Genomic DNA, 13,579 nt, shown 5'->3' on the forward strand with positions numbered 1-13,579 from the left:
TCTGACTCGATACTGTTGCAACTTTAGTGCTGAAGAACAGCAGCAATCTCTAGGGAGAGCTGGTTCTGAGGCAAGAAGGAAAAAAAGTGGTCGTTTTATTTTGAGGCTTGACTTTTTAAAGCAGCCTGTTCTGAGGGGGGATTATGCCCTTGACTCGAAGTCAAGTAACAGACATGGGTGAAGTGAAAGACCCCCAGATTGACCAAGGTTCTGAGGATGAATTTGGCTCAGTGCAAGGTGACAGCACAGGAGAGCAGGACCCAGAACTCAGAAAATTACTCCTAGCCCAACAGCATGAACTGAGGGTGAGGGAAATGGAGGAAAGGTTAGAGAGAGAAAGGATGGAGGAAAGAGAGAAACAGCGGCAATTTGAATTAGAGAGAGAGAGAGAGAGAATGGAGAGGGAAGAAAGAATGGAGAGAGAGAAAATTGCTCTGGAAAAAGAAAGAATGGCGTTTGAATTAAGAAAACTGGAACTGATGAACCAGAACAATAATAACAATAGGGATTCTGAGGGAGGCCAACTGTCTAAGGCTGACCTGAAGAAATTCCCTGTGTACCACAAGGGAGATTGTCCTGAGGTGTTCTTTTCCTTAGTGGAAAGAGCGTTTGTGGACTTCTCAGTGAGGGAAACTGAGAAGATGACCATCATGCGATCTTTAATCAGTGGTAGCCTGGCTGAGGTTTATGCCGAGATGCCTGAGGGACTGATGAAAGATTTTGCAGAGTTTAAAAAACTGGTGTTCGCAAGACATGGGATAAATGCAGAGCAGCTGAGACAAAGGTTCAGGTCCCTCACCAAGAAGCCAGAACAGACTTTTACCCAAGTGGGGGCCCAATTGGTGAGGCTGCTTGAGAAATGGCTGTCGCAGGAGGGAACAGAGACCTATGAACAGCTTAAAGACTTGATAGCCCTGGAACAGTTCTATTCAGTCCTGCATGGGGAATTGAAATTCCAGGTGAGGGAAAGGAAACCGAAATCTGTGGCAGCAGCCGCAGAGATCGCGGATTTTATCTCCCAAATAAGAAAGCCCTTGGGTGAGGGGAAATCTGTAGGTAAACCCAAAGAAACCTACAGCAAGTACTCTCAGGGACCAGGGAAAAGCCAGCAAGGGGGAGGGGCCCATGGTGAAGGGAAGCCCTCAGGCATGAAACCAAGCCCTCAGAATTTGGAGGGAAAACCCAAACAAGAGGAGAGAGAATCAAAATACACCAGAAAATGCTATTTCTGTCAGGGAAAGGGTCATCTGATCTCAGAGTGTGAGAAATTGAAGCAGCTAAAAGGAATGGTGCCTCAGAATTCTAGTGGGACCAAGCCAAAAGCTGTGTTCTGTGTCCAGCAAGAGCAAGGCTCAGTGTCACAGAGGGAGCCTGTTGCCATGGCTACTCAGTCTGGAACAGCTACCTATGCTGATCAGGCTGAGGAAAATGGTCCTCTTATGGAGGTGAAGCGCTGCTTGCTGATAAAAACAGATTCTCAGTTGTTTGAGACAGCAGGGGTGGACGTAGGAATACTTGACCGTCAGTATAGGGGACTGCGGGACACTTGTTCCCAGGTAACCCTGTGCCATCCAGATATCATTCCTAGGGAGTTTATAATCCCAAATGAGAGCATAAAGGTGGCAGGGATTGAAGGGCAGGTAATCTCTCTGCCAGTAGCAGAGGTACCTGTCCACTTTCAAGGCTGGAGGGGAGATTGGCGGCTAGCGATTTCATCGACTCTGCCAGCAGCCGTGCTCGTGGGAAATGACCTGGCTGAACATGTGAAACGGGTGCTAGTGATTACACGCTCACAAGCCACCACAGGGACAGTTCAGGGGGGTAATGATGAGCCAGAGACGGAAGCAGAAGGGAGTTCAGAAGCTGTGGTGGAAACCTTAACCACAGACAGCAGATTTGGACAGGAGCAAAAGGCAGACGCCACTCTCCAAAAGTGTTTTGAACAGGTGACTGACGCCCAGCTAACACCTGAAACCCCAGTGAGATTTCTGGAGAAAAAGGGGATTCTGTATAGAGAGACCCTGAGGAATATCTCAAAAGGGGGAGATGGGATCAGGAGTCAGCTAGTGGTACCTGAAAAGTATCGCCCCATGATCTTACAAAGGGGTCACTCTGACATGTTTGCTGCACACTTAGGAGTGAACAAAACACAGCAGAGAATCACACAGAATTTCTACTGGCCTGACATAGGGAAGCAGATCAGGGAGTTCTGTAAACAATGTGATGTGTGTCAAAGGCAGGGGAATAACCGCGACAGGACCAAAGCAAAGTTGTGCCCTTTGCCTGTGATTGACACTCCGTTCAAATGCATAGGGGTGGATATTGTGGGACCTTTGCCCAAGGCCACAAAGAGGGGGAATAGGTTCATACTAACAATTGTGGACCATGCCACAAGGTATCCTGAAGCCATACCCTTGACAAACATCGAAACTAACACAGTGGCCGATGCTTTGGTGGGGTACATGTCCAGGATGGGATTTGCCTCAGAGATAATCACAGATTTGGGCACATCGTTCACGTCAAAGCTCATGAAACGCTTATGGCAAATCTGTGGAATTAAGCTCAGGGAAGCCACTGCCTATCATCCTGAAAGTGATGGGGTAACTGAGAAGTTCAATGGGACTCTAATGCGCATGATTAGGGCTTACTTGGCAGAGAATCCAAACAGTTGGGACCAGAGGCTGCAATCCCTTTTGGTTGCTTATCGATCAGTGCCACAGGCCAGTACCGGGTTCAGTCCATTTGAACTTTTATTTGAGAGAAGGGTGAAAGGGCCCCTTGATTTGATCAAACAAAATTGGGAGCAGATCACCCAGGATGACCCACCAGACGTTGTGACATATATAGACTCTTTAAGGAAGGACCTAAAGAGAAACCTAGAGCTAGCAGCAGAGACCATGCAAGCTCAAAAGGTCAGAAAGAAAGATTGGGATGACCAGGAAGGCAGGGAGAGGCACTTTGACCCAGGGGAGGAAGTGCTTTGGCCTAGGCCTTGCAGAGGGAACAAACTGCAGCTGGGTAGCCCAGAAATAAAATACTTGGGTCACATGGTAGGGGGAGGAGTGATAAAACCCCTGGAGGCCAAAATAGAAGCTGTTCGTGATTGGCCCAGACCCAACACCAAGAAAAAAGTCAAATCATTTCTTGGGTTGGTGGGCTACTACAGAAAGTTCATCCCGAGGTTTAGCGAGATTGCGGCTCCGCTGACCGATCTGACGAGGAAGAAGGCTGATGACCGCATCCCGTGGACCAGCGACTGTGAGGCGGCGTTCCAGAGGTTGAAGGAGGCGTTAATCAACTATCCTGTCCTGCGTGCTCCAGACTTCGACCGGGAGTTTATCATCTACACCGACGCGTCTAACAGCGGGGTAGGAGCAGTTCTGTGCCAGGAGGATGAGAATGGTGACCAGCATCCAGTGTCCTACCTGAGTAGGAAACTTCAAAAAGGTGAGAGACATTTGGCAACCGTGGAGAAGGAGTGTTTGGCCATAGTCTACGCGATCCAGAAGGCCAAGCCTTACATCTGGGGAAAACATTTTGTTCTGTGTACTGACCATTCACCATTGCAATGGTTAAAGACAATGAAAACCCACAATAGCAAACTTATGAGGTGGGCTTTGAACTTACAGGACTATGACTTTGAAGTGAAGGTGGTCAGAGGGTCAGTAAACTGTGTTGCTGACGCCTTATCAAGAAGACCTGAAGACTGAAGACGGCGAAAGAACATGGACTATATGTATATAATGAAAACAAAAAGTTAAAATGTACCTGGTTTTAAATTGGTTTGTATTAATAAAGGTAAATTGATGTAATGTATATGGTAAATGTTTAAATGCCTATTTGAAATGTTTAACTTAGAATGTAAGTAAGTATAATATGGTAGGTATAATTGGTGTTGTGTGTTTTATACAGGTTGTTTTTTTGGGAAAAAGCACCTTAGCTTTCCCCCTACAAAACAACTTATAAAGAGGGGAGGTGTTACATAACAGCACTGATGTTACCTGTCTGTCATGGGTTTGGAGGGAAAGTTCCATCCTATGGGGAGTGGAAGGCGGGACATCAGGAGGAGGGGCTGTACTGTATAAATATGTGATGCCTGTGTGGTGAAGAGGAGATGCTGAGACAGACTGTGAGACACTGGGTTGGGACGAAGCAGCAGCTGGGGAAGAAGAAGCTGTTGTGGGAGTCTGGGTGTCTGACAGGGTACTACTGTGTGTCAGAGTACCAGCCTGAAAGGTTCAGGGATCTGTTGGTTAGCCAGAACTGATGGGTTCAGGGTCTGTGCTTTAAGTTAAAGGTTCTAGGTGAACCAAACTGTATGCTTGTGTGTGTGAGAATAAGCCACGTTACTTTATTTATTCACCTGATTGTTTATTGTTCCCTGTGTGTGTTTAAATAAACCTTATTCTTTTTATTGTTTAAAAATCCATCCCTGGTCTGTGTGACTTATTATAGGGAATGGTTGGTGGCAGCTTAGTAACTGTGTGATAGATCCCAGTAGGTCTGGGTTTGTCACAGCATTAACGAGGATCGAGTCCCATGGGGCCAGATGGTCCACTCCCCAATCTGACCTGGGTGGCACAATTCAACGAATGGCTCTGCAGTGCACGATCTGCTCGCCACTCTTCGACCTTGCAGTGAGGCTTGTCCTCCCGCCTCCTGCCAGGAGTAGTGAGCGATTCACGCACTGTGGAGCCATTCGTAGAATCATGCCGTCCACATCCGCAGTGGATCGGTGAGTGGACCGTCTGGCCCTATGGAGATGGACCCTCTGCGGGGATATTTGTGTATATGAATACAAATGCCCCCATTTCTAATAGATACCATCAGGCATTAGTTATTTAAAGACTAGAACAACATATAAACATGTATTAAGAACAATATTTAAAACAAAAGAGCACATTGCCCTCTCAATAGGAGTTTTATCAGAATTTAAATAGCAGTCTTATCACTGACTGGAGTCAGCAAACTGGAGATAAAGGCAGAAAGATAGTGAAATAACAAGTCACTATTTGTTATGCCAAAACCAGGGGTCGCCATGGCTTTCTAGTTTCATCAGCCGACTCACTTATCAAATGGCAATTTCATTTGTTGAACAGCAGTTTAGCCCTCCATCTCAGTTGCCAAGGACAAATCCTAATCACCAGAGTGGAGCTCAAATAGCATTTTGCTGTGAAAGTTATTGGCAGTGTGACCCTTCGACACAATTTACAACTGTGGGTCTTATTGAGTTAAATGTAAATTTTGATGTTGTTTTAATTTCTTTTTTTTCCAAAACCCTTAGAACTGCAGATCTGGAAGGGACCCTATGGATCATCAGGTCCATCCCCTGTTAAGGAGGCACAGTGGGAATAAAGCTGTAAGCAGAACATAACTTGACAGCACTGGTTCTATATGTTATCTGTGGGGAATGGATGTTACATTAAAGAGACAGAAAATATCTGAGAAGCCAGGAAACTGGCAATTTTCTCAAGAGATTAGGCACATAACAAATGTGAGCTTGGAGTCTGGAGAAATAAAAATGTATATTGTAAAAGCAAGCTAATTCAATTAGCTTTAAATGTCTATCCTATCTCATATATAAATATATGAACATCTCTGTTTTTATATGAAAAGTGATTCATGGAAGGAGGACATAGATTGCTTCTGTACTAGGGATGCCATACTCCACTTTTAAAAACCTAGGTAAGCCTCATCTTCAGGGAATTCCTCTGAAAATCCCTCCTCTCTGCCTCTGCACCAAGAAGACCTCTTGGAATCAGGGAAGAGTGGAGGAAAATACAAGCCTCCAACATGAAGCTGTTGGTACACTGTGCTGTCTTTCTCCACTGATGATGCAGGGAACGGGCTGTGAAGGTGCTGTCCTCTCCACATAGGAGGCAACATCCTTCCTCTGCCTAACATGATGGGGACAAAGAGGAAGTAGGAAGGAACACTTTACTTCCTGCTTGAAGCGAAGGGAGAACCTATGCTGGCCATCCTGCTGGAAAGTAAAATGGACCTTGGTTGTTCTAGAAGCCCTATTAGATATGTAATATGACTGATTCTGAAAATTCATCTTGGATTTTTTTACAAAGAAATTATTAAATGGTTAAGAGGTGTAAGAATTATTGCCCTAGAAATGTGAAATGTAATTATACCATGGAGGTCTGAACAGTAATAAACTGCCTGGTAGAGATTACTTCAGGACAGAAGATATAATGTTGAAAATGGGGGGGGGGAGAGTAACTGTTTAAATAGCAAACTCCATGGGAAAGCCCATTGAATCTGTAGCAACTCCCATAGAGAATGTATGGGATAGCTTCTAAAGCAGACTCAATGAGAAAATAGAGGACATTGGGTCTGCTAGCTTAGATCAGGGGAAAAAAACAAGAGAAAATAATTTCTGTAGTGTACCGTGTTGGTACAAATGGGTATTATGATTTGATAGTGTTTTGGAGAAGATCTACCATTACAATCATGTGGATCCGTGCCTTGGATTATTGTTGCACCACTGCAAAGCTGTGCACCAAAGAACCCATTATTTCCATGGTATAGTTTTCCCAAGCAGATGCACACACTGAGACAAATACCACGTGACTACCACTTTAACCTGATTTCAAAACCCCCAACCCAGCTATTGATTTAGTTTTCTAGTGTAACCAAGCTCGTATACATGTTTTTAAACAATTTCTGAAACTCTTTCAGAGCTACAGCCCATGTCAAACAAGAAGAAACACGGTTACCGCGTAGAGTGCTCTTGTTCAACCACCCAGACCCTTTCCAGGATATCTCATTGTCTGCTCACTCCCAAAAAGCCTAAGAGATCATCACCACTGTGTAACCACTAAACATGCTCTGTCAATATTGTGCTATATTAGGCCTTCCCCTGCCCTATGTGGTTCTGCCCCTATTTTTATATTGTTGTTGTTGTGTTCTATCTGGTCACCTCCGAGTAACAGTAACCCCAGTGGAGTTACTGAGGTATGTGAGACATTCAAGGAATGGTTTACCATTGCCACCCACAAATGACTTCCCATGGCCTATCAGAGATTTGAATCCAGATCTCCTGCATCCTTTTTCTACACTCTGATCACTATACTACATTAGCTGTCTATTGTTATATTACAGCAAACAAGGGTTTTCTTAAGCCTGCTCGTTTCTCTCCCTTGAAATGGCTGCTGCTGCTTTTTCAGCGACATCGGAATTCTGTGGTGCTTCAAAATGGTCCTTGAGGAGGTTGCAGCTCCCAAACTCTCCCAGTCAGCATGGCTACCGGTGGCCATGCTAGCTTGGCAGTTCAAGGAGATGTGGCCCCAAAGATGTGACTTCTCCAAGCCTTGAAAGCAGCACTCACAGAATAAGTCCATTACTGCAATATTAAGTTTGTTTTTCTTCTTGGCGCCATAGAAAATCATGAGTGTCTGGAATTTCAGCACCTTCTAGTTCTGAGATATGTTCGGAGGCACAATTCAAAGATTTCCTTGCTTTGGGATCTTTTAAAAATCTGGCAACTCTGGTTTACTTGCTGCCATATGTTTGGCTCTGTCTGGATTCAAAAACAGGGTGGGGGGGATGGCTCAAAAGAGATCCTGTGGTCAATTGCACTTTAAAAATGTGGACATGGCTATCCTCTCTCTCTTCATTAGAACTGCACAAACATACAGGGTGGTCAAGAGGCTGCAGCCAATTACTTTCCTTGTGGTTCTACTTTGGCCTCACTTAGGCCTCAAAATATGTCTGTATGTGTATGTGGGTTGAGGAACCACTTCCCACCAATGGACCTGTGGAGCACATGTGCCAAAACAAAACAACAAGAAGAAGTGTGACTGTTTATTAGATGAGAGTTTCTGGAGGAGGCTAACCGCTTCACATGGCCCCTCTCAGAATTCATTCCAGCAAATTTTTTCTCTGGAGATCAGCAAAGGACAAGCAATTGAGAGCGTAATGTGGGCAACCATTAGGGCTTTAACCTGAGGACAGAAAACAAGGTCCCTGTTCCTCCCCTGCAAATTGACAACTAAGCCTCACAAAGTATCCCCTCCCCCATCCCAAACTGAGTCAGTTAGTTACCCTATGTGAGTGCTGTGCCTGTTTTTCAGTGGAATTCAATACCATCTTCTCCTGTTTTTCACATACACAATTGATCCTGAGCCTAATACCTGAATCTTGTTGAATTCAATGGGATTTGCTGATAAATATGCATAGAAATTGAATTCTTGGAAACATCCCTGAATGTGTTCTTCATGTGTTCGTTATGGAAATAAGCTGTCAAATTCCTTAGTTACCCCCTTTTGTCCATGTTGAGGCTGCAAAAACAGATTGAAGAATCAATTTGTGTTTCTTTCATGGTGTGACCTCTCAGTCTGCAGAAACAAAGTGAATTGGCTCTCCAGACAGAAATATGTGTGAACTCTCACACAAGTTGAGGATACACACCTATCAGGGATCTTTGGTCCTTGGCAGTAGTTCACCCAAGAAGGTGGGTTAGAGAGATTCAAAGTCACACAAGAACAGAACCGTTATTCAGGAGGATCTGCTGGTAGTTAGCAAAGTTACTTTGGACTGAAAGTATGCAGGTTTGTTTTTAGGTCTTTTGGACTAAACTTCCAGAAGTGTCTAGGTGTGCTGCCTGGGGTACTGTGGGAACTGTAGTCCAGAAACACAAATCTGCACATCTTCAAGCAAACCAACAGACAGCTTTACACATGGATGTCACCCCATGGTGTGTGCTCTGCACCCTGCCCCAAGGAAATCCTTATACATTCCCATGTCCATAGATTCAAGACAGTCCTGTGGGTCAACAAAAGGCTTTGTTGAATCAAACGAATGAGGTACAACAATATATGGATTGGGAGTTCCCTGCACTCCTGAGGGCTTTCTGAGGACAGAGTTGTCAATACTGGCTCAACATGGCTCAGCCTTGTCCAGGCCCTGAGAGAACTGGCACCTGTGAGTCTTGAGGTACAGATGAGGCTGGCTTCCAAGGTGGTCCAAAGGTGGCCTCTCTGAGAAAGGAGGGCTTATAAATACCAGTCCCTGCTACAGTCCATCTCTCCCCAATAACAGCTACTGCTGGATGTGCTGCTGCTGGAGGTGGCACTGATGCATATATTGTCTTTCTGCCTCCAACACCATTCCTGGGTGGGTGTAGGGCCCTCTGTGGATCATGGTTGCTGGTGACCACCTCTGTGCAGTGGTGCTGGGTAAGGGATGGGGTCAAATACACCTTGACCTCTGCCTTGTCTGTGGGGAAGCTGGGTGTATGCGAAGACCTCTCAATCTTCCCCTGTCCAGAGGTATCCCAGGTAAGTATAGTCACATACCTCCTTCACACACAACATTTCCTCTGGTTTTTCTTAGGCATCTTCCCATGCTCCTTCCCCCTCCGTCCCTGAGCTGTCCATTTCCTCCTGCCCAGCCAGGTCAGGTGCCTTGCTTACTCCCAGTCTCTGCAGTCTCCACCAGGACCTTCTTAAGGTCCCCAGGTGGTAGGTCATGTCTCCCCCTTCCTCTTTTCCCAAGTATCCTCCATACTTTGTGACAGTGGTTCCTAACCTTGGATAATCCAAGTGTTCTTGGACTGCAGTTCCTGGAAGCCTTCACCAACAGCTGTGCTGACCAGGGTTTCTGGAAACTTTAGTCCAAGAACATCTGAATTACCTAGGATTGGGTTCCATGGCCTCTTCCTCCTCTCGGGCTATCAGACCCACTTTAGTACTTGCCTTGGACCCAGTAGTAGCTTGGTCAAAGGGATCTATTAGAGTGCATTGGACAGGAACAGATGGCCAGCCAGGTGCACCCGTGGCAATTACTTCACACATAGCCAATAGAGAAATCAGATAGACTTCATAATTAGAAGTAGTAGTGGAGAAGCTCTATTCTCTCAGCCAAAACAAGATTTTGAGCAGATTGTAGTACTGACTATGAATTCTCATTTAATATCAAAATTATAGTACAGCTGTAAAAGAATACTCAAAAAATCTTAGTGCCAAAATATAATTTAAATAACATTTCTGATAAATTTAAAGTCCATTTAAAGAATAGAGTTGCATTATTTAAACTCAACTGAATGTGAACCAGTGATGAGATTTTGAAAAAAAATCACTGGGTTTGTAGAAACCACAGCAGAAACCAAATCTCTACACTAGCTGAAGTGGGGTAGGGGTGGAGAGGAGGGTACTGTAAGGAAATCAGTTATCATCTGAGCAATTAAGGTTCAATACAGATTCAGATCAGAACTTGGTTTCCCGTTTCTGTTGCTGCTTGATTGCAACTTTCAGAATGCAGATTGGGGAAGCTGTTTCTCCAAAATAACTTCTGTAAGTGCTATGCTCTTTTCTGATCTTGAGAATTCATCAATAATAAATATGCAAAGAGTGGGCAACTCCATGCATTTTGATCATCCTATAAACATGAAAGGGGACAATCTGAATGGAACAGACTCTATGCATGGAAGTTCTCCACACAAGTTAGAACCCTGAATCTCCAGAGATCCAGATCATATACAGAGCCTCCACATATACTGTAGAATAAGCTCTCCCATTCAGAATCTCATGGTTCAGATGCAAAAGGTGACTGAAATACTGAGAAGGGAGGGGGTAATACACTCACTCCTCCTATGTTGATTATCCCTGCATTCTGATGCCTGAGAGGGGCTATACCCCCCAGGGACCAGCAGTGTGGATTTGCTAGGGTGACTGGTATATTGTGCTTTGCAGAGTACTTTTTCTCTTTGCAGGTTTTCTCTCTTTTGTTTGAAGGGCTGTCCAATCCAAGCCCAGTCCATATAAAATGTGAGCTCGGGCCTTAAAGTTGCCCATCAGCAGTTATCAAGCACAAAGAGCCCCTGGTCACTCTCTTCCCCAACATGGCAATGACTCTTGTATGTATACACATATGAAATTTTAAAACAGTGAAAGCTAGAAGGCTTTGATCAGGGCAATGGATAAAATAAAAGGTGCAGATAGTTACTGTTGGTCATTCAAGGAGAAATAAAAGGGGGGGGGAAGAAGTGTAGGAAAGAGGAAAGCTCATTAGCTGATGAATCTCAGAGGCTGGTTTGGACGCAACACTACATTGTTGTTTGAAGGTGCTGCATTCCAAATCACAGTAGCCATGATGACATCCAGTCTTTGGTGGGGAAATCACAACAAGAAGAAAGCAGATATGAAGTCTGTGTGAGTGAATTTGTAAATAAGATTAATCGACTCCCACTCCATTTGGACAAATCTGGTGCCTTCCACTGTATCACTTTCAAAAGCTAGTCTGGTCTATGAACATACAGATACAATTATATAAGGTGACTGGATCTGTATGTGCACATGTGGTACTTTTGAATTATACACAAAGCACATTTTGCTGAGAATTCAGGTTGACAACAACTCTCTGAGCTGAGCTCCAGTTTCTTTACTGAGCATTATTGCCAATCATTTCCAGTCTTCCAAAAAGGAAACTTTTCTACATGTTGCTGAAAAGCCCTTAAGAAAGGACATAACATATATGGGCATGGCCGTGGTTCAATGCGCTCCTTTGCTGTCAGGCATGTTAATTGGGTTTTTCATTCCACTGACTATTGTGACAGGTACCAGTGAATAGATATCTGTTGCTGTTGCAAATATGTACTCATCAATCAATCCTGAACATTCATCTGCAGTTTTTAAAGTGCAATTAAATTTGCATTTAAGTAGTATTTTCATAGATACTTCTGAACATGCTGGCCAATAAGCATATAAACAGCCCCCCAGCCTAATATGGGTTCAAGCAAGGGTACACAGATGTTGATGGCCCGATTCCCCTGCCCCAGTCTTGTTAGAGCTACACTGGATCTATTCCTACCTATGTCCTTCTAAATATTTGCCCATTTCCAGACCTCTGCGAAAAACCTAATTTCTCCAAATGAGGACATCCAACTTCCTGTGATGAGAGGTGGTGGTTTAAACAGTGTCATGAGAATAATTTCTGGCATGGTTATTTGCCAGCTTCAAGTTCAGAAAACATAAGAAAAGGAGAAGCAGGCTATTATGAACATGTGAAATGACATCACTACACCAACAAGAAAAAAGAAATCAAAGTGGGTGGGCGTGAGAGAGAGTAAAACAGCCTCCAATCTCGGAAGGTGGAGTGGGACCTGTTGTTGAGAATGCAAGTGTTCATCTGCATGTGCATACTATGTGTGTGCGCACACACACAAACACCAAGTCCTAGCATTTAACTAAGTAAAATTTAAAAATGAAGGGGAGAAAAACCGAGGCACTTTGCTGCACTAACAAAGTCTCTCATTTTCCACTGCAACAGAAAACCTAGTTAGCACAACACCTAGTTATCTTGCTAACATCATGGGGCAATTTATCAAAAGCTTTGCTAAAGTCAAGGTGTATTATGTCTACAGCATTCTCACTGTTTACACGGGAAGTTACCCAATTTAAAAAATGAGACAAAATTAGTCTGGCAGGATTTGTTCTTGAGAAATCAGTGTTGGCTTCTGATGATTACTGCATTGTTTTCAATGTGCTTGCTTCTGAATTTTGCTTCTGAATCTGCTTCTGAATTTTCCCTGGAATTGATGACAGTCTGGCTGGTCTATAGTTCCTAGGTTCCTCCTTATAGCCTTTTTTTTGAAGATAGGGACTGTGACAAACCCAGACCTACTGGGATCTGCCACACGTTTACTAAGCTGCCACCAACCATTCCCTATAAGAAGTCACACAGACCAGGGATGGATTTTTAAATAAATAAAAGAACAAGGTTTATTTAAATACAACACACAGGAAAATAAAATAATCAGGTGAATAAGATAAAGTAACGTGGCTTATTCTCATTCATACATGCATACAGTTTGGTTCACACAGAACCCTTAACTTGAAGCACAGACCCTGAACCTATCAGTTCTGGCTAACCAACAGACACCTGAACCTATCAGGTTGGTACTCTGACACACAGTAGTACCCTGTCTGACACACAGACTCCCACACCAGCTTCTTCTCTCAGCTGCTGCTTTGTCTCCTCCCAGCGTCTCAACTTCACCACACAGGCTTCACCTATATATACAGTACAGCCCCTCCTCCTGATGTCCCGCCTTCCACTCCCCATAGGATGGAACTTTCCCTCCAAACCCATGACAGACAGGTAACATCAGTGCTGTATGTAACACCTCCCCTCTTTATAAGTTGTTTTGTAGGGGGAAAGCTAAGGTGCTTTTTCCCAAAAAACAACCTGGATAAAACACACCACAACAGTTATACATACAATATCATACTTACTTATACTTACATCCTAAGTTAACCATAGCAATTAGGCATTTAAACATTTACCATATACATTACATCAATTTACCTTTATTCATACAAACCAAGTTCAAAAAACAGGTACATTTAACTTTGTGTCATCAATACATATACATAGTCCATGTTTCTTTCGCCGTCTTCATTCTTCAGGTCTTCTTGACAAGGCGTCAGCAACACAGTTCACTGACCCTCTGACCACCTTCACTTCAAAGTCATAGTCCTGTAGGTTTAAAGCCCACCTCATAAGTTTACTATTGTGGGTTTTCATTGTCTTTAACCATTGCAGTGGTGAATGGTCAGTGCACAGAACAAAA

At 44.0% G+C, this 13,579-nt stretch overlaps 1 long non-coding RNA gene across 1 annotated transcript in view; it reads left to right on the forward strand.

Moving 5' to 3' along the window:
* Positions 1-12,203, forward strand: part of LOC144589047 (uncharacterized) — an 18,307-nt gene extending 6,104 nt beyond the window's left edge. The window contains exon 2 of the long non-coding RNA XR_013544911.1: positions 5,285-12,203. This is a non-coding gene — a long non-coding RNA (uncharacterized LOC144589047). The remainder of the gene's footprint in view (positions 1-5,284) is intronic.
* Positions 12,204-13,579: the final 1,376 nt, after the last annotated feature.

Source organism: Pogona vitticeps, chromosome 4, assembly GCF_051106095.1.
Source record: "Pogona vitticeps strain Pit_001003342236 chromosome 4, PviZW2.1, whole genome shotgun sequence".
NCBI lineage: Eukaryota > Metazoa > Chordata > Lepidosauria > Squamata > Agamidae > Pogona > Pogona vitticeps.